The sequence below is a fragment of the Megalops cyprinoides genome, chromosome 7 (genome assembly GCF_013368585.1).
Source record: "Megalops cyprinoides isolate fMegCyp1 chromosome 7, fMegCyp1.pri, whole genome shotgun sequence".
NCBI classification, from domain to species: Eukaryota; Metazoa; Chordata; class Actinopteri; order Elopiformes; family Megalopidae; genus Megalops; species Megalops cyprinoides.
This window is the reverse complement of record NC_050589.1, coordinates 15,244,854-15,264,788: the sequence shown is the minus strand read 5'-3', so window position 1 is coordinate 15,264,788 and position 19,935 is coordinate 15,244,854. Positions and strand designations below refer to the sequence as shown.

The 19,935-nt window shown below is 39.4% G+C and overlaps 1 protein-coding gene across 2 annotated transcripts in view; it reads right to left on the bottom strand.

Annotated features, from left to right (window-relative positions):
* Positions 1-8,778, bottom strand: part of LOC118780557 (metabotropic glutamate receptor 2-like) — a 43,743-nt gene extending 34,965 nt beyond the window's left edge. Inside the window, exons 1-2 of one of the 2 annotated variants that reach the window (XM_036533124.1) lie at positions 7,642-8,778; positions 6,339-6,349 (exon numbers count right to left, since the gene is read on the bottom strand). The gene's annotated coding sequence lies outside the window, so the exon portion shown is untranslated. The remainder of the gene's footprint in view (positions 1-6,338; positions 6,350-7,641) is intronic. The other variant, XM_036533122.1, reaches the window with a different exon arrangement.
* Between the last annotated feature and the right edge of the window lie 11,157 nt (positions 8,779-19,935).

Here is a 19,935-nt window from a genome sequence, read left to right as displayed (position 1 = left end):
CAAATGTTTACCCACATTCATCTTACACAATTTGAAATCCTTGCGAAGACCAAGGCCTTTACATAGCTCCTGCATATATATGTATATGTATGTATAATACAAGCCCTTAGGGTCAAATGAATCCTATTTCTGTACCTTTGATGTTGCAAATACACCTTCACGTCAGCCTATAATGTCAAGGAATCCCCATATTTCTGAAATCTGATTGAATTTACCCCCCTCAACATGGGCCTGAGCATGACAAAGCCTAACGCTGCTTAATGCATGATACTGATGTCAAGGGATCTGGGTGCTTTCAGACATGCAAACCAGCTGTTCACAATTCAAGCAGAAGGAGCCATTGATTTGTGATGCCGCTGCAATATTTAGCCATTCCAATGAACATATCACATTTCAATTGAAACACCTCAGATGATTTTTTTAGTGTTGGAGGAATTTGGAAGCCAAGCGATGTGAAATGACATGATTCCCGTCACAAATTGCACAGCCCCCCCAAACTGTTATATTCTTCAAGGAAGCAACCGATGCCCACTTTAATGACACATTGTCCTGACAGCTGTCACTCCTCCGTTCCCTGGTCTCATGTTTGGGACAGAGGCCAAGGTTGATGAGCTCTTGAATCATATGCTAATTTCTGCAGAAGCAATCCTCCTCGTCTTTTTGTGTCACGCCGAATAAACAGCCGTGATGATGACGGGTGTTTGTAATTTGGAGCCACTGCCTTGAGTATCCCCCCACATCCTTTTTTTTCCCCCAAAGGTGGCGTGGCACTGTGGGCCGTTTCCCTGCCAGGCTCCCCCATCCACATGGGCGCTTCCAGCGGAGCGATAGCGATGGGAGGACCAGCGGACAGCTGTATGAGTGTCACTTTGCTGAACCACATGTCACCTGCCTCCATAGGCCTAAAATAATATCTTAACCCTAACATAACCCTGACTGAGCGCCAGTCTGTGCACAGAGTGATGCCACGGCAGGGAAATACCCATGCAGACAGCTGCCCCCCCTTAAGTGTTACTGCAGGAGGTGGAAAGCTTGTGGGCTGCAAACATGTCCCTCTCTGGACTGGCAAACCACACTGTCCCCTGGTGGTTTTTTTTCAGAATTATTTGTAATATGTTTCAATTAAGTACAATGGTTAGTTGCTTGAGGTATGGATGCACAGAAAGTGTATCAATGGCTGGGTTTCCACAGACCCATCTTTACTCTAGGTAAGCTATGCCTGAGGTAGGCCAGAGGTGTTCCTGAAGCAAACCGACCATGACCAACAGAACACTATATAGGCCAATCCCAAACAGGACAGAAAGCTCAGCCTGAGGCCTGTCTAGTAAAACAAAAGGCGGCGTGTTTACCCTGTGTAAACTATGATACATTTTTAATGGTTACTCCTTTTTATAAAACACAAAAGTAAAACTCCAGCTGCTGAAATGCAAGCCACAATAACAGGTCACACTGGAATGTCACGTATACACCTGCTGTCAGACAGATTTGTGTAACTCAGGCTAATATATTGAGAATATATTTTAGAGAATATATATTTCATCTTATTCAATATAATGAAAATATGTAAATTATTGTCATTTTGGATTATTGCAATACATTTTTTACACATATTATTTAAAAATTATTTGCAAAATATTCTTAGGCTGAACAACATATTCATCAATACATTCCAATATATTTCATTTTTGTATGAGACAAGAAAATTGTATGCACCATTTAAGAAACTGAATACTGTGTGATATCACATTTTTTATCTTAACAAAATGTTATGATGCATCCACCATCTCAACTACCATATCCATTAATTAAGCCACATTGCTTTTTTGTATATCCTATCTCTCTCCATCTATGTCTCTTTCTATCTATGAGCGAGAAAGAGAGAGGGGCGGTCATACACATGCAGTTTCCAATGTCAGCTTCTCTTCCACCATATTTGTTAGGGAAAGCCCAACTCCTGCTTCCCTTAAGTCGCTAATTACATTTTATAGCTCCACTCCCGCATTAAATATTCATCTTCCCTGTTTCCCGGGGCCAGCTCATTAGCATCAGAGGTCTGATGGCCGCTGACAACGTGATGGATGCCCTGTCAGAGCACGAGGAGCAGCGGGAGGCCACACAACTTTGTTTTGTTGAGCTCCTATTTTGTTTACATTATTCATGGGCCAATCAAGTGTGACAAGAGCAGCGCTAGCTGCTGGACTCCCCTGACCCTTCTCCCACACTAAATGACACACAGATGCTGACACACAGATGGACTGAACTTTAATATTATATATATATATATATATATATATATATATATATATATACATATATATATATATAATATTAAAGTTCAGTCAGCTACAACAGTTATGCTATTTCAATAGTTAAAATAGTTTGTCATTTTTTATGAAGAAGGACCAGTCTTGTAGGTGGAATTTAGCATGTAATGTAATGTTAGCAAATAAAACAAAGCAAAAAAGCTAACTGTCATTCATGAAATCATAGCTAATGTTAGATAGATAGCAATACCGGGCCAACTACCTAGCTCACAAGCAATAACAAGCAATAGTCTTAGGTTACTAGTGTGGAACATTCAGCCATTTTATCTCAAATGTTTTATTCAGTTCAGTATAAAGATATGGTTCTGCTTACTCAGAATGCCAAGCTCAGAAAGTGGTGTAGACTGCTCTTCTTTCCTAAAGCATCAACCTAAATTCTGTTTCAACCACATACAAAAATGGGACATAGCTACCTTTAGCTTTGTTGTTTGTGACTCTGACCTTTCTAAATTACAAATTGCATGGCCAAAATAATTTTCTTATTAGCTAGCCACCTTTGCAAGGAATATACAGTAGCTCTGTATTTGCTCTTACTTCATTTTATGACCTCGGCTTGCTACTGTAGATTGAGATAAATTGACAAACTCTTTAAAAATACTATGCAGGGACTGCCAGGTCCATAATGTATGCTAAGTTTAATGTTTAAAATCAAGGGAATCATTGGTCTTGCACAACAGATTGTCATGCTATACAGTCATGCACTATGGAAATAAAACATAGAAAATGCAAACTAACTAGTTTTCTTTAAATGTAAAACACTTTTTGGGTTCTATTATAATCATCATAATCCCTGCCTGAAATACACAGAGAATATATATACTGGATGTCAGGGAAATTTGATACATCTTGAATTTTTTTGAGTGTAAAATGACATTATTTTTTGAAAAAGCCTATACTATCAATTTTCCATTCTCAGCAGGAAGAAGTACAAAGGAAATGTAAATGAAATACATGAGACCATAGAAGCACTTCAAACAGAGCCTGCTTTCTTTATGACATGAAGGTTCCCTCCCTTTTCCTTCCATTTTTTATGTAAAGGATCTTCCTCCAGGGCTTTGCTCTTCTTTACGGTATTTCAGCGTTTTGAGATGAGTTTCACTGAGGAGTACATGCTGAGAAGCACAAAGGAGTGGTCTTCACGCCTGTGCTTTTCTGTGCATTGGACACAGGATAAAACTGAACATATCTTTCAATTACCTTTGTACACAGGAGCAAATGAGGAACGTGAATGCACTCACTACTCTATACAAGTACAACAGGCAGTTATCACATGAGATTTTCCATGTGGAATTTAACAGATTGTCAGGGAATTCTCAGTGCAGGTCTATGCTGCTTTATCTCAACGCTGACATAATACAGATCTTGGGTAGACTGTAATGTAGAATATGATCTTATGAGGAGAAGCGGCTCAATGTTGAAGTTTGCTCACTGGACCGGCCACCAGTCTACTGTAGGGCCATTGTACCACACGCTGCAAATCTCTGCAATGCTAAGAAGCAAGTGGGCACACAGGCACTGGACAATACTTTAGTTTAAAGTACACTGAGGTTGAATGAATAACTTTCTGTTTCCAAAGCTTTCATTCCAATCACAACTCCTCTAAAGGAGCTGTAAAATAATCCAGGGACCATTGATTAGATGTTTTATGACTATTTTTTCCACAAAAAAGATTGTACATATCTTAAATATTGGCATGCAACACTTGCATTACTCATCTCATGTGGTGAAGGGTTAAAGAGATCAGTCTAACAAAGTAGTAATTACACAATCAAAAAGCACAAGACTTTGTTACTTTAACTTTTTGTGCTAATGAGTGATGCCTTTTTACAAAAGGGCACCTTTCTTTTCCAGCTGTGTTGTCACTTCAAAGATAGCTTTAGTTTCTTCTTCCCTGTAAACACTTGCTTTTTCGTGACAACTCCTCCAGATAAAACTTGGCCACATCAGGTGCGCTTCAGACTGCACTTCATGAGAAAACAACGTGTGGGTTTTGATGCGGTTTGTTGGGCACAGATAAGGATATATTCTACACACACTGCTGGAACTAAAACAGCTTCTCGGTGCAAGCAGACATCCTTTTCCACCGTTCCACTCCTCAAAGACAGAGGATATCCAAGTGAGTCAGCTCTCATGCTCTAGCTCCAGCATATGTGTGCTCAGCTGTGGCTTATTGCTGCCCCCAAGCAGACACTAATACAGAACAGATAAAATTGATATGTTGACCAAATCTGCAGGAGATCAGCCTTCTTAAAGCTTTTAAATCAGCCAAATGTCAAAATTCCTATAACATAACAATTTTTACACACCTGAGTGTCCTGGGCTTCCTATCTTTTGAAAAATCGAACTCACTTTTGGGAGATTGTGTCAATTCTTTTCTTTCACCCTCCTACCAAACTAAAAACACACTGTATCAAAACTAACTGTGCTGTTACTGTGTTTTCACAGGACAGACAAAGCCCCACCCAAGTTAAAATACTTACATTTCTAAGTTGAAACTGGCAGGTAGTTCAATGTTTTGATTAAACCTGGCCTCAAGAGAAATTCTGTATAGCATAAATGAGACATTTCATAGGAAGAATCCTGCTTAAATAAATAAAGAAAACAGTCCCACGATACAATTATTTTTCATGTATATCATATTGTCGCTTAACCTGTGTAGTTTTAACTGGAATTTTAAGACTCAGTTTAGCCCAGCAATGCTTAGACTCCTTCTTCTGCAACAATCGATAACGCTCTCTTCTACAGATACAGTACAAGGCATCTTTAGATACTAGATAAGACTTAAATCTTCCAACTCCTGAAATAAGTGAATGATTCTTGTGAAGAGATGTGGATAATGCTGGTGGACAGGTTTGTGTTTTGCGGCTGTCTTTGATCAAATGCTACGCTTAGTCACTTGGTTGATGGATCATTAAATTGTTGAGCTTGGTCCACACCTGAAGGACTGGAGCCCGAAATGAATCTGTGTTTACTGAACGTGTCAATCATGGGAATTATCTTGCCTCCAGGAAAACCGGCCTTACTCCACTAGTATTTTTAGCCAGAAACTTAATGCCAAAGTAATACGTGGTTGAGTAATGACATGTTAACGTACTAGTTTCCAGTGTTTTCTTAGCCATATTATGTAAGTTGGCAAACATGGTGTCTGTTACTGCTATTGTACAAGAAACCTTCTTCACCCATTTTGTGAGAGAAGAAGAGAACAAAGACATTATACTCATACTGGCACATTGCTGACACCTGCATTGTGGAATGGAAGGTCCAAGACATCTTCATAAGCCACAGGCATATATATCTTTAATAATGTAAGTCTCCATGCAGAAATACAACTGACACTTACACTGGTGAGAGTAATCAAAATTTCAAATGACGGATTTGCATTTGTAAGACACCTTTGCAATCCTATAAATTACACTTGATTAATCATAATGTACAAGTTCTGTGGGGAGCAACCTGCTGGAGATTTTTCTCATACAGTTTATTTGAATAGATTGTGCATGTGCAATATTTTCATGACATAAATGGTCAAAGGCAAATTTTGGACTGCCCTGATGGAGGAAATTCATTCTGACAGAAATATCACTGCAGCATTGCACACACAGAACATATCCAACAAAAGCCCATTTTTAGAGACTGGAATCACGTTTCTTGTTCATAGAAACACATGTGAACCCAAGTTAGGACCTCTCCAGTAGGACACTTGCTGAATGGACGAGTTATAAATATATCTTGGCTGTTACGTTTAGTCCGCTTGGTCTTAGGACTCTTGTGGGAATGTGTAGTGAATTCCCTTCCACTTGGGTTGAGACATCGCTGCACCAACAATGGACCCTATCTAATCCACATACAGAGAAGGAGAGGGACCTGAGGCTTGGGTAGATGTTTATGTAGCTACAGTAGCAGACTGATTGAACATACAGCAAAATCGTCTTGATATGATTGGAATGCAATTAGATGTAGTTCACAATTCATTGTGAAGCACCCATCTTTACAGTGAAATAGAAATCATCTTACCTTACAGTAGGCTACAGTGGAATGGGGGAGAAAAGACAAATGCTTCGGTTGGTTTATTACTGGACACGAAGTTGAGCATATGCCAGCTTCAGGCTCAATCAGCTTCATTCTTAGATTCTCTAATGACACTTTGATTCTCTAATCTCTCACATCTTCCAGAACATGAAAAAGATGGTTTTTACATTCAAATATGTGAGGCATACATTTTACCCTTAATTTACAAAGGAATCAAGAAAGAAACCTCTTGTTGGATGTGTTATAGTACACCCCTCGCTTCGCTTGTGAATTGCATTCAGGTCTTTCCTAAATATTTCTTAAATGGGGGACCTTTTAATTGCACGACTTAAAGGTTTTATGCAACTACGCTGAGCCATACTGAGCGCATTAAGACGACTACTACAATTTCGATTCTCTGTAGCGAATCGCAGGTTTCGACCCCATGCAACTTTTGCGCTCCGTGCAACAGGAACACGTTTATATATTTGTAACATAATGTTCATTTTCTGATCATTTGCAGCACTTATTTTACGTTTGTTTTAATAATGTACAAATAGTATTGAAATTGTTATCCTAAAAACACATTATCGAGGTGCACAACGTAATCAGCCGTGTGCAAATATTTCAAAGACTTCCATACGCGCCATTAGTAATATGTGAAACGGAGTATTTTAGCTGGAACTAGTGGGAGGGGCAGGTGTCTGCGGTTTCGTTTTATTCCCGGCGATTTGTAAACCCCGAAAAGTATAATAAAAATCTACATATTCTTTCAAATTTGTAGTTTATAGCAATGAATCACATGGTTGATCACGAACTGATTAACACACAGTACTTTTTCCGTTTTTTCACTTGCATAATATTAGTAATAGATGAATAGGTGGCATAAAATGTGTATTTTGTTCGGGGACAAAATCATTTGTCTTTACTTTAAACTCGAAATGATGGAACTGATGAGTAAAAATCAAAGAAAAACACCTTATACCGGGCAAATGTCGCACCCAGAATATCAGCACCCTCGTAATTTCAACACTCGAAACATGTAGAACGCTGTTTTATACCCTCCGCAGCAGAAGTTATTTTAGCACGTTCTGCGTTCTTTTATTTCTATGCCTCTAGCGATTAAAGCATTTCGTTCTTTATGGCGAACCGCGTTGATGTGATCCGATTACCTTCCTGAGGTATAAATGATGTTGTAAACCAAATAGAGAGCCATGTGCTAAATATTTGCACACCTGTGCCAATAATACACTGTAAGTGTTTTAATAAATAATGTCACAGAGAAGAATATAAACGAGGACATTCTTACCCATTCAAACCTTCGCCTGTCATTTAAACAAACTGCTCCAAGTTCAGACCTCTTTGGAAAACGAGTCCAGTAGTCCGTTGTTTCTGAATTCTTATATCGCTGCTTTTGATTAAGTTTGTACTGTAGACAATGGCAAGAGAAAAGGTACTTTCCGAAATTGGTCCTTTAGTCAGTTGAGGAAGTTTCTGCGTCTTGAGGCTATTTGATTTTGGATCTGTCCTTGGTTCTGAATCCGACTCAGATTTGAAAGAACGGTAAATTCCTTAAGGTGCTCCACCACATTGTTCTGGAGATGATGCCGTGAGTTCAATGCTAAACAGTCCTCGTTCTGTCACTAAACCGCTCCACAGAAATAGCTTGGTGGTAAGGTGCTAAATTGCAATATTCTTATGTCAGGTTGCTTGTACATCGATGTCTGAACAATAATTCGCCGAAATGATTACATATATGTGATAACGAACTAATTATTTTACAAACTATGTTGAATCGGCATGCACAAGGTGGTTGCAAAATGAAACAGAACTTGAAATGCAGAATGTTGTTTATCGTGGGTAAATTCTGGAGTTAGTGTCGTATTTTTTACTCGTGGTTCATGAGATCACTTCACACCCAGTCCAAATGTGTATTCTCTCATTGTGACAGGAAGTATCGGCAGTAGCTTGGCTGCTAGACTATCTGTCAGCGGTCTTAAGGAACTGGTGTGGTCGTTTGTGGGTCCTGATTGTTGTTTCTGAGGCGATTAATTCAATTGTTCTTCCGTGACGCAAAATCGTACTTTGATCATTTCAAATTTCTTGAATAACATTTTCGTCTGTGGAGATTAGCAACGTGGAGATTAGTTGTAATAAGAAAGTATTACTGCTTTCCGGCGCCGTTCTTTGTAAAATACAGCCTATTTCTAAAGTCGAAGAAAACAACAAAATTTTCAGTCTCTGTTCATACGGATATTCAAACTTCCATACGACTACTTTGGAGTCCTTGGCAGTTCTGGTTGTACTGTTCGACGTTATTTTACTCACGGCCGTAATACGAGTCCAGACTTGGTCGCTGCATTTGTGCCAATCTGGTCTCTCTGGCACATTGTAACGCAGTGCGATAGGCGCACTTGATGATATAGCATCAGTCCTCTACTTTCCAAACCGCGCTACTACCTAAACGTCGTAGATATTATGCAAGGAGGAGCCACTATAGGCTACAGGCATTTAGGCGTAAACTGTCTAAAGTCATCACTAATTACGGATGAATTTATGATGAATGCTATATTACATTGCATTATTTAAGGCACGTATGGTGGTATAATGCAGTCTTGCATTTCCTTATTTTCTTTAAAAATATGTTAAAACAAGATACAGACCTTCTGTTATGAAATATTTTCAGCTGTTTTATGCATTTGTGGTATACACTGATGACATTCCTTGCTTTTGCGTATTGCAAACACACGCGCATTACAGGGGACTGTATACAGATAATGACAGCCATCTAATGCGCGTTTATTATTAATAATTAAGTAACAATAATCTCACGTTGGCACTAGTAGCATCAATACCTACGTACCCAATACTAAATTCAGCAGTAATGAAAGAATAGATATTTTTATTTGATTAAGAGCAGTTAAACATTGGAAATTTGAGCATGAAAACTGTTACTTGAAGGTACAATCTGTCAATAAAGACATGTTCAGATATTAGTTGTTTAACAGAAATGTTCAAAAGGCATTGTGGAATCAGAACTTCTGGAGAACTCCTTTTTATTAATTATGTGTGTTGGTCATTAACAATGAATATTGACCATGTCACTTTGTAAACTGTTAATATGGGAAATTAACAGCAAACTTTCGCAAGGAACTTCACAATGTCCCTAATTGGCAGGGGCACAGATCCATATCCTTGGGAGTCACAATATTAGAAGGCAGTGGGCAGTCCCTGGAAGTCCAAAGTTCACATTAGCAGGCTTTCAGGGGTTTCTGTTAACAACTATCATATCATAAACCTCTCATGATGATCACAGTAGACCTGTTGGACTGGCTAGTGAACATATGGATGGAGGGTTGTTGGTTTGAACCCTTCTCGGGGAAGTTAAATGATAACTGCAAAAGTCATGTTAACAATGTCTCCTGAAAAATACAGTATATTTACACTGTAGATTGTGTGTATATCATTAGCAATAGAAACCATCACAGCACAAGATGTAACATAAGTAAATAATGCATGTTTTGAAACCACAGATGACAAGTTAACAAAGATAATAGATAATAAAGGTGAAGTAATTTCTACAGTCAGCTCATTTCACCAGTCAGAACCTTGCTGTTCCTCATCACGCCACCATCTGCATTTTGACATGATCCCACGCTGCTTCTGTGCCGTCTCGCTCTGTGAGTCATAACCAGCCTTTGATTTCTCCCAGACAAGGGCCTCCGCCAGCAGAGGGGCTCAAGCCCGCACTGGCAAGAAATGAGGTGCACTCAGAACAAATTCATCTAGCCCCTTGTCTGTGCACACCAAAGCGCACTGGAGAGAGCTAAAACTCTGGGCAATCCAAAACCCAAGAGATGATGTTTGCTGACCTTACCTAAATTTATTTTGCATTTTGTCCACTGATTTGTGTCTGGTATATAATCTTATTGACTTTCCAACATGATAGTGAGCATTCCTTGGGCAGACATCCTTTCCTTTGGTCTGAAACCCAGTGTAATCTTTTAAAATGTGTTTGTTCAGTCATTTATTTATTGATTATTTTTGGAAGCAATGATCTCAGCAACACAGAAGAAAGAGTGCCTCTGAGTGTGAGTATTATTGTGTACACTTGTATGTGTGTATGTTCATGTAATGTGATTGCATGTACATCTGTATGTGCTTCCGGTGCAGCATTTCACTGCATAATGTAACAGAAGTTGGGAAATTCCCTCTGATCTCTTGCCAGGACAAATATGTCAGCATGTGTGCCAGGTGCTTTCAAGCAAGTGTCACATGCATCGCCACATGGTGACAGGACATACCCACCAGCGCACAGCATGGATCCAGCAGGGGGCATCTTTGAGTCTGTCCTTGCCCACAGACCAAAAGCCGTTCTTCCACAGCCCTAATGGAAACACAAACCTTTTCCTCTTGTGGACTCTAAGGAGAACCGAGCCTAAAAATAGGAGCACCACCCCCTGGGTGGTCATCCTCATGCCTCGCAGATATTTCACCACTCTTAAAATCTAAATAACTGATGGAAATGAGACTCATATGTTGGATCGCCATGCTCATGTGTTGCCTCGACAGGATGTACCGTGGGAACTGCACACAAGGCATATTCTGTGAGGATGCATCTCTGAAAGACGATAGACCAGTAGGTTGAATGTGGAAGCGAATATATTTCACTGTTCCAAACCATTGTAACTCTCCCTCTTGGTGCCAGTGAAGCAAATGATGAATGAAAGGTCATGCCTGCCTCCTGACCCAGCAAAGTCGGGCATGTGTACTCAATTATCAGATGCACTCCAAAGTACTGCATCATGAGCATATAAAGAGAGGCTGCAAAGCTCAATCTTCAGCTGTTAAGAAAGGGATGACATTAGAGTAGTTTTCACAATAGTTCTTTTAGTGATTTTGTGGGTGACATCAAGTAATATGAGAATTCTTTCCACTGTATCCCCTTCTATATATTTTCATTAACCTTTACTCTATATGGGGACCAGTGTGCCAGAGCTGGGGTCTGTTCTGTTTGAATTCAATTACTTCAGGGAATGAACTGAAATTCAATTCATGAACTGAAAATCGCCCTTCATTTTCAGTTATTGAGTTGAATTTCAATTCATTTCTTGAACTGAGTTAAAAATAAATTGACCCAACTCTGCAATGTACTTACAAGAATATCAGCAGGGGAGAGTGATAGAAGTGTCAGACTCACTGACAAAAACAAAGATCATTTTATTTATGGAAGAAAAAGAAACATGAATGCATGCACACACAGTAGTAATTAAAATGACTAACATTCCCGTTTCCTTGCATAATTCCTTCGACTGTGAAGCAAAGGGACCAATTTTCCCTTAAATAGATTTTTAAGCGGTTGCTGCAGTGGCAGGGACACTTGAGGAGGGCAAGTTCGGTTAAGAGCACGTTAATTAATGCTCTCAAAATTACTTATTTTAAATCACAACATTACCTCTTGTCTAATGGTCACCATTTCAAATATCTAATCTTGTACAAATCTGGAGGAGAAAGGAGATTGAAAGGTCATCGTTTTTACTGGAGTAATTGTTTGTCATTATTTTTCGGACAGACTGCTTAAAAAATGCTTTAATATGCGTCAGGTTTGGGACTCCGACCATGTGTGAGTACAGCAGATTGACCACAGTGGGGTGCTGGCTCTTCCACTGCACAACACCAAATGGTAAGGGTGTGTCACCTCTTATGGACCCCAGTGCCAGCGCTGCACGCAAATACCTCAACACCTTGATAAAGGTGTGTCTAGAGGTCCTTCAAAAACTGTAATGTGGCCAAATTATACCTGGCCAATTTTTCAACTTCCCCCTCATTTTTGAATACGAATTTATTTATTGATTAATGAAACAACAGAAAAATCTCCATGGCCCCAGTTAATAGCTGCAAAGTGATTGAATTATTAAGTGCATGATGTAAGCCTGTGCAAAGTCACCACAAAGACTGTGAGGCACTGAGCAGCCCAAAGCAGCAACAGTATTTCCCCTGCATTCAAATGCATCAAAATATGTGCATATTTACCATGTGGAGTATCAGGTCATGAATCTTGTGCTTTATATATATGTGCTTTATATTTATATATCTGCACAGCTGAAAAACACAGTATATATCAGCTTTTAAATCATCACAGGCAAATATTTTTCTGAGAACACAGGAGCACGATCTGTGTTCAGTTGGCTAAGGGCTCCATTGCTAAACAAATGCTGATTATTTAGCAGGTTATGGAAGAGGGAAGGAAATGCATAGCCAATGCATAGCCATGCAGCCAAGAGTTTTATTCATTTTTTCTTACATTCATCCATTCATTCCTTCATTTCTGATGTATACCTCGCTGTTTCTCACAAAGTTAATTACCCATATGAAAATGAAATATATTGTAATCATTGAGAAAGATGTTGTTCATGCCAATAATTTACATATTTTCAATACACTGATTGAGTGAAAAATATATTCTCTGAAATATATTTTTAAGATATTATTTTTGTATAGATGACAGGTCCAGAATTCCCTTTACAAATAACTTAAAAACACAAAGGAAGATTGGGATCCAAGAAATTACTAAAAATGAGGGAAAATAATACAGTAAATGTTCAGCCATTTTGTTTTTCACCATTTGGCAAGAATTTGCCAAAGCTAACTGTCAATCAAAATCAATGCAACAATCCTGGATCAAACACAATCATCCACCCATGGTGTGGTAAAGAGAAAAATCCATATCTTAGACCTAAAAGTAACATTGTGCTTGTGAGCTAAAGCTTTTAAGCTACAGACACCATGCTGAGCAGTACTTAGGCATCAGATGTATTTTTAGGGGGAATAAAAATCATAAAAAAAGAACACAAAGTGATTTATATGTTTCTATTCTATTATAAGTCTTTTTTTGTCTTCAGAAATTCCTTAGCTGTATATTACAAAAATAACGTATAAACAAAGGAAGATCTAAACACAGGGTATGACATTTTTTCAGATATGCAGAGCTGATTTTAATATCGTGGGTGGTTAACAAAGTGTACCACACTAAAGCTGATTCAATTCAACTACACCCACTGTTTCCTTTTTTTGAAAGGAGAGAAAGCACACCATTCCACCCTATGGAAATCTCTCTCTGCTGTAACAATGGAACAGGGTGTAATTAGAGGTCTGCTGCCTGTGTCCCCGATGCAGACAGTTAGACAGGTGGACAGGCAGCAGCAAGGCAGAGTCTTTGAAATGACTACTAAATTTGAATTTGAAACATTAAACGCAGGAAAAACAAATGGTGTCATTTAACCAGCTGGTCAATGGACACAGGTGTAATAATTTAATCAAATAATTTAAATCAGAGATGTTTACTTTTTATTGAAAATTCAATATTCAAGAATACATTACAAAGTAACTATCATTTAAATATAATATAATATATAATATAAATATTTCTCTGCTTGGAGACAGTGATGCATAACTGTCTTCAACAATTGTTGCATAACTGTGAACATAATGTACAAATATACCTACCTAATGTCAACACACCAGAATTGGTGTATTTATCACAAATGTGCATAGTAGTCACTGCAGACTACCACAGGTAGTTCAAGTCTGCCTGTAGGACATACATATAGATATGAGAGCCACCTAGAACTGACAAAACATTTCTTTCCTTCCTGTATTCCACATAGAAAAAGCTTTTTTTTTACTTCAAAGGTTACATGTGGCTTATTTTGGATTTACAGAAAATGAAATGCTCTAAGGTGTATCCAAACCTCTGGAAATATAACAAAAGCACTCTTCAGCAACCCTGCATATGGGACTTTTTGAGGCAGCCTTCCCTGAATCTGACACATAGGTCAGGTATTCACTGACACAGAGCATTTCATCAAATGCCCCTGAACCAGCAGTAAAGGCAGAAGAACGTGAGATTCACAACATGTACAACGGTGTACACAGTATCTACAAAGCAGTGATATATAGCATTCATACCATAAAATACCACAAACACAGAGTCACCTGTATAGGAGTTAGTGTTGGTCTGACAAAGGATATGTACTGTCCACCATCATAAGCAGTAGCTTGCCACTGGACTCAAAGATATACCTTTTAAAATATCTGGATGACAGTGTGTGGAATAGGAATCAGTAATAAATCAATAGAGGAGCCAGAGACTGGAGTCCAGGCGTGGCACTATAGGGGTGCTAATGGGTACAGTGCACCCCCAACTGTCTCTTTATATCATAATGTCTACATTGTATTTATGACCTTTTGTGCACCCCTGTGGATTGCAGTTGCACCCCTCTGTATTTTCTCCTGATGTCTACCTGCTGGAGTCATACCTAAATATGTCACTGCTGGAGAATATATCATGAACTGTGATAGATACACATATGAACAAAGTCCAAATTTATTTAGACTTATTCAAAGAAACAAAAATCTAAGAATTCTTATAAATAGATAACTGGTAAGAATCTGATATACACAAAACCATTTTTTATTTTCTTCTGGGCACGCAAACGATTCATGTATTATTTAGCATGGTGCTTTATGAGGGTAAATGCTTGTTTATGCCTATGTTCTCAGTTCATGTTGTGCTGTGGCGTGAGCTGGAAAAAAACCCAGTTTTGACAAATTCGAGGGAAAAAAAACATTGCTTCAATTGAAAAGGTACTGGCTTGACTGGCCTGCGCATGATCCATGCAGCTACCATGGAACTGAGTGCGACCCTGAATCTGTTTTATTCATTCATCTAAGAGCGGCCCCATGATCTAGAGAATACCTTAATGCAGTCTGCGGATGCAAATGTATGCATTCCTGATCTTCTGCCACAATTAGCATAAAACTTGCATTTTCTGGGCGCTCGGTTAATTACAGCTGCATAAATTAGTTACATTTTCACCACGATTATTTCAGATGCCTATACTTTTCCCCCGGCGGTTTTGCAGACGCTGCGGTGGAGATGACTGACGAGGTGTCGCCGCTGAGTCGTCTGGCTGTCGGCGTAAAGATGCATCTGGATATGTGCCGTCAGATATGCCTGGACACGAGCCGCATGCTGTGTTCCGCCGCGGTGGTCTCAGGCAGCAGCTGGCGCACCTCACACTCCGAATGAGAGAGAGACGTTCGAAGACATTCTACTTTTTTTCCACGCCTAAATTAATATTTATAGCCAGACAACCTTCCTGTCAGGCCGTCCGCCGCATTCAACGCATAATTCTTCTTCAAATGCCACAAAAAGGTAAGGCGCTTTCAAACCCTAGTCATGCAAGCCTGCTCTGCCATTGAAGTCCGAGCGTCTGTCAGCTCCACACACTTTCCCACCCCTCACTAAAATGTTGAGACACTTCGTCCAGGTAATGAACTGAACGAGGACAGCAGAGGACAATGAGACAATTGAGCCCCTTGGGGACATTAATTGTGATTTTGACACAATTCAAAACAGTCTATACAACTTCTGAGAGCATGAGATGCTTTATCTTTACTGGGGCTGTTCAGTTTTCCCTGCTGCTGCAGTATTGTGGATTTTCAACAAGCACAAGGACCGGGTGCTTTGTATCAATGGGGTGAAGAAGCTGAAATTTGCCATCAAGCCTCTATAATGTGATTTCACAGTACGCATACAAAACTTGTGAAAAGGAAAAAAAAACCCTCATGCAGTCAGCACTCTGGCAATTCACACAGGATCCTATTGATTCAACTCTGATGACAAGCACCCCTCAAATCCATTCGTCCTCAAGTCACACCGACAACAGACATTTGGATTCTTAGCCATCTCGAAAGCCCTAGAGAGTCCTTTCATTTGAATGGAAATTCTAAGCACCCTGGACAGGGCAAGAGTGCAGTTTAAACTCCGGGCAACTGACAAATAATTCCAGAGAAATCACACGTAAAGATATCCTCTTCCTTCAATGGGATATCTGGTAATATAGACAAGCGATGGCTCCACATTAACAAAAACGGGGACAGATGAAAGGTACAGGGACTGAACTGATGCAGAGAAGCAAGGAAAAGACTTAGGCCCATACTTTGTGCATGCGCTGGGCTCTATGCTTAATTTTTGACGCAACTTCTGTAACTTTTTCCATTGCTTATATAATATTGAGCTTAGCGGTCGCTGAAATGTACAAAAATGTGTACGAATTAAAAAAAGATGAAATCACACTTGGTGCCTTAGTCATGTAGAATTTAATTATGACATATTTGCACTTTCTTCTTGTGAAGATGGGCCACATAGTGTCTTCATAATTAATGCACATTTAAATCTTTCTGAGATGTAGCTAAGGCTTTTAAAACTATTTAAAATATGGTCATACTGTGCAGTTTTGCCCATTTGGCCAAGCCAGAAATGATTATGCATTTTATAGCTCTGTTCTTCTGAGTTCAACATTTAATTTGAACTGGCATGAACTGAGAAACACTCTGGGAAAGCCAGTGATACAAATACTTCACTCCAAATTGCAATTGAGCAATATCGATTCCCTAATTTACTGTGAACTTCATTCTGACCAAAGAGACTCACAGCACAAGGGCATATATTATTATTACACAAAGTGTATGACATCGTCAGATATGAGGATGGGGTTACTATTTCCTGGAGTCAAAGCTCTTCATTAATTCAGACCTCTAATGAAAAGCATTGTGCTTGCTGTTGCTTGTGGAAAGCACAGAAAATGGCTGTCAACACAAATCAACAAAGTGGAACAGAACAGGAAGAGGCAGGAAGACAGTAATATTGAACAGAATAAGATACCTGAATGAAGCACATACAGGGTTCTACAGTATATGGATATAAAATCAAGGGTCAGGGGATGTTTTGACTGGAGCTACCAATCGCTTACAGCTCAGTCCGGGGGCATTTACTTGCAGAGGCATTTCCAAATGCTTACCGACTTTTTCCTGAGAACTTCAAATTCATGTCACAATCCTATTAGGCATACATTGCATGTTCAATGACCTTCTACTGTATGTGAACTTCTGGATATTAATTGCCCTTTGAGCAAAGCTGTTCATTTGATAAGATTAAAGAGACATTCAGTCTGCAGCATATCTGTAGTCAGTCTTTGTAGTTTGAAACAAAGTTTTAGAGTAACAATGAGGTATGTGTTGCTAGTGTGTACTACTTTCAAATATTACTTTTCTGCTGGCATCAAAACTTGCCCTTTGAGAATTCTTATGACAAAACCTCACATATTATGATTTAAGGCTTGAAGTAGTTCTTTGAACAGCCAACTGCCATTGAATATGAATCATGTTGAAATTCTGAGCTTGTGTGCTGATCGCATCATGGATTGTATTGATGATAATGGCTATGCTGAGCATTTTCAAGCTGTGAATAGACATTTTTCCATAAATGTTGATTGTCAAAGGCCGATGAAAAATACCTTTTCAGCTACATATGATGCCAACAAGAAGCAGCTGTTTTCAGTAAGCTGCTTCCTGTGGAGCCACAGCGAGAGGCTGCAAGGCGGTCCTGGAAGACGAAAGACAAGATGCCAAAAAAAACCCACAAGCACCACGTCTAAAATACATGCTGGGAGAGCACACACAGGATGCTTCCATTTATTAAGCAACGGGGAGAGCATGAGAGTTCATGTGTTCCGTCCACAGACACCTACCACAGCAAACAACAGAAGCAAGCTCAGCGGAGAGAAATAGCCGGTGCCCCGGAGGACACCTTCTTAAAGGGCAGTGCCACTGACCATCGAGCAGCACCGTATGGCTTAGAAATCCTGAGGTGGTGACATATGGCGTACTACGACTCTGAAGTTCAAAAATATGTGGTGGGTCAGGGAACGATTTCAGACTCTTCCAACTGCTACGCGTGGCGGGTTAACCTGGGAGCACATTTGCTTTTTTTAAAAAAATGGTAATGCGCACATTTAGGCTTGACATGATAAAATATTTTCACAATAATGGCGCTGACTTACGCCTCCTGCAGACAGCTCAGCCCGGCTGCGACGCGAGCTGCCTCCGTTTCTGTGGGTGCTGATGAGCTCCTTCACCTCTGTGACCCTGTCTGCGAGGCGCACTTCACAAACTCTCCCACTCGTGTCGACAAGTGTAGGGCGTATGGTGGATATTTTAGCCCTCGTTAAGCTTTTTTTAACTTCAGTCTGTTTCATTCAGTGGTGAAAAAGGACAGAGGAGCTGTAAAGTACCACAGCAGTATCGCCGTGGTGGCTGCTGTTGCATGGCAGTTCTTTGTGTGTGTGTGTGTGTGTGTGTGTGTGTGTGTGTGTATCAGCATACAAGATCCCTGAGTCTGCATTGGCCTGCCCCATCTCTTGGCAGCATTATTTTCTGGAAATAGGTAGGGGAGTGGACTCTTGACTAGAAGGTTGTCTTTACATACCTTAAAGGGGCTCTGCTATCCACTACTAGGGACCAAAATGTACCGAAATCAACCAGCTTGTGTATTACAATGCATGTCAGACAGGAACTAAAAAAATGTGATGCGCACTGTATATATTCTCTCTGTGGAGGGATTCTGTCCCAGGGGCAGCTAGTGAAAGATACTGGTGCTGTCCTGTCACTCAACACGCCATTCAGACAGTGTCATGGACTGTAGCCTCTCCCTCCTCCCACCTTCATAATCATAATATCCGGTCACTTAACCTGAATTGCCCCAAAAAAATCTGGTGAAACTGTATGTAAAAGTTTCATTTGATGCCATATAGCTGGCCCTGGCTTTGAGAATCTTTCCAAGCAGTGAAAAAAAAGTAATCCTATCACTTGTGCTTGGTTCAGGCTCTGAATTTTATTGCAATCCCACTGAAGCACCATATGTTTACAGCAGTCACTGGGAAGCCCAACATCAAAACATGTCAATACATTTTAATAAATGTATGATACTGCACATAATTAATAACCATCCACATGTTCTGTTGAAGACACCAACGCTCAGTGGCTCGTCACAGAAGAATACATATTGCTGAGACAGATCCACAGCTGTGTATGACAGCATCATATAAACATTAAAACTAAATCTGAAGCAAAGAGGGGCAGATCTCTGGCCAAAGGATGTAGTGGCTATATGTTGTACATAGATCTTTCGCTAAATTTGTTACGCAGATTAATGCAATGATTAATCAAATTATCAAGAATTACCAAACAAGTGGTCTTGAAAACAAAGCACTGTCTGAAGGAAACCAACTGTCTTCAACAAGTCAACAAGTCTTCAGTGGTTAAAGAGTTCAAGTTTTTTTTTTTTTTCTTCAAAAAATATTGTCTATCCATAATTGGTAAGTAGTATTTGCAATGTTCTGCATGAAAATATGTCAGAACTAATAAACAAATTACAGTTAAAAAGAACATACCATATTAGTTCATGAAGTTTATAAAAAGGTAAAAAAAAAATTAAAGTATTCAAGAGATACTCAAAACATTCTCCTGAGAAACACTCTTGCCTTTCCTCATATTGTACATAATATATAGGCAACAAAGAGTATTTTAAAATTTTGAGGGCTATAACAATACAGCAACTTCCATTTACTACATTAATATAACTCATACAGACACATCTTGAATACATTTTGTACATCTTCTGAGGCATTTTGGTACATTTTCTAAGCACAACATACTAAATGAAGTATTATCCATAATGACAATAAATCCACTTTCAGAA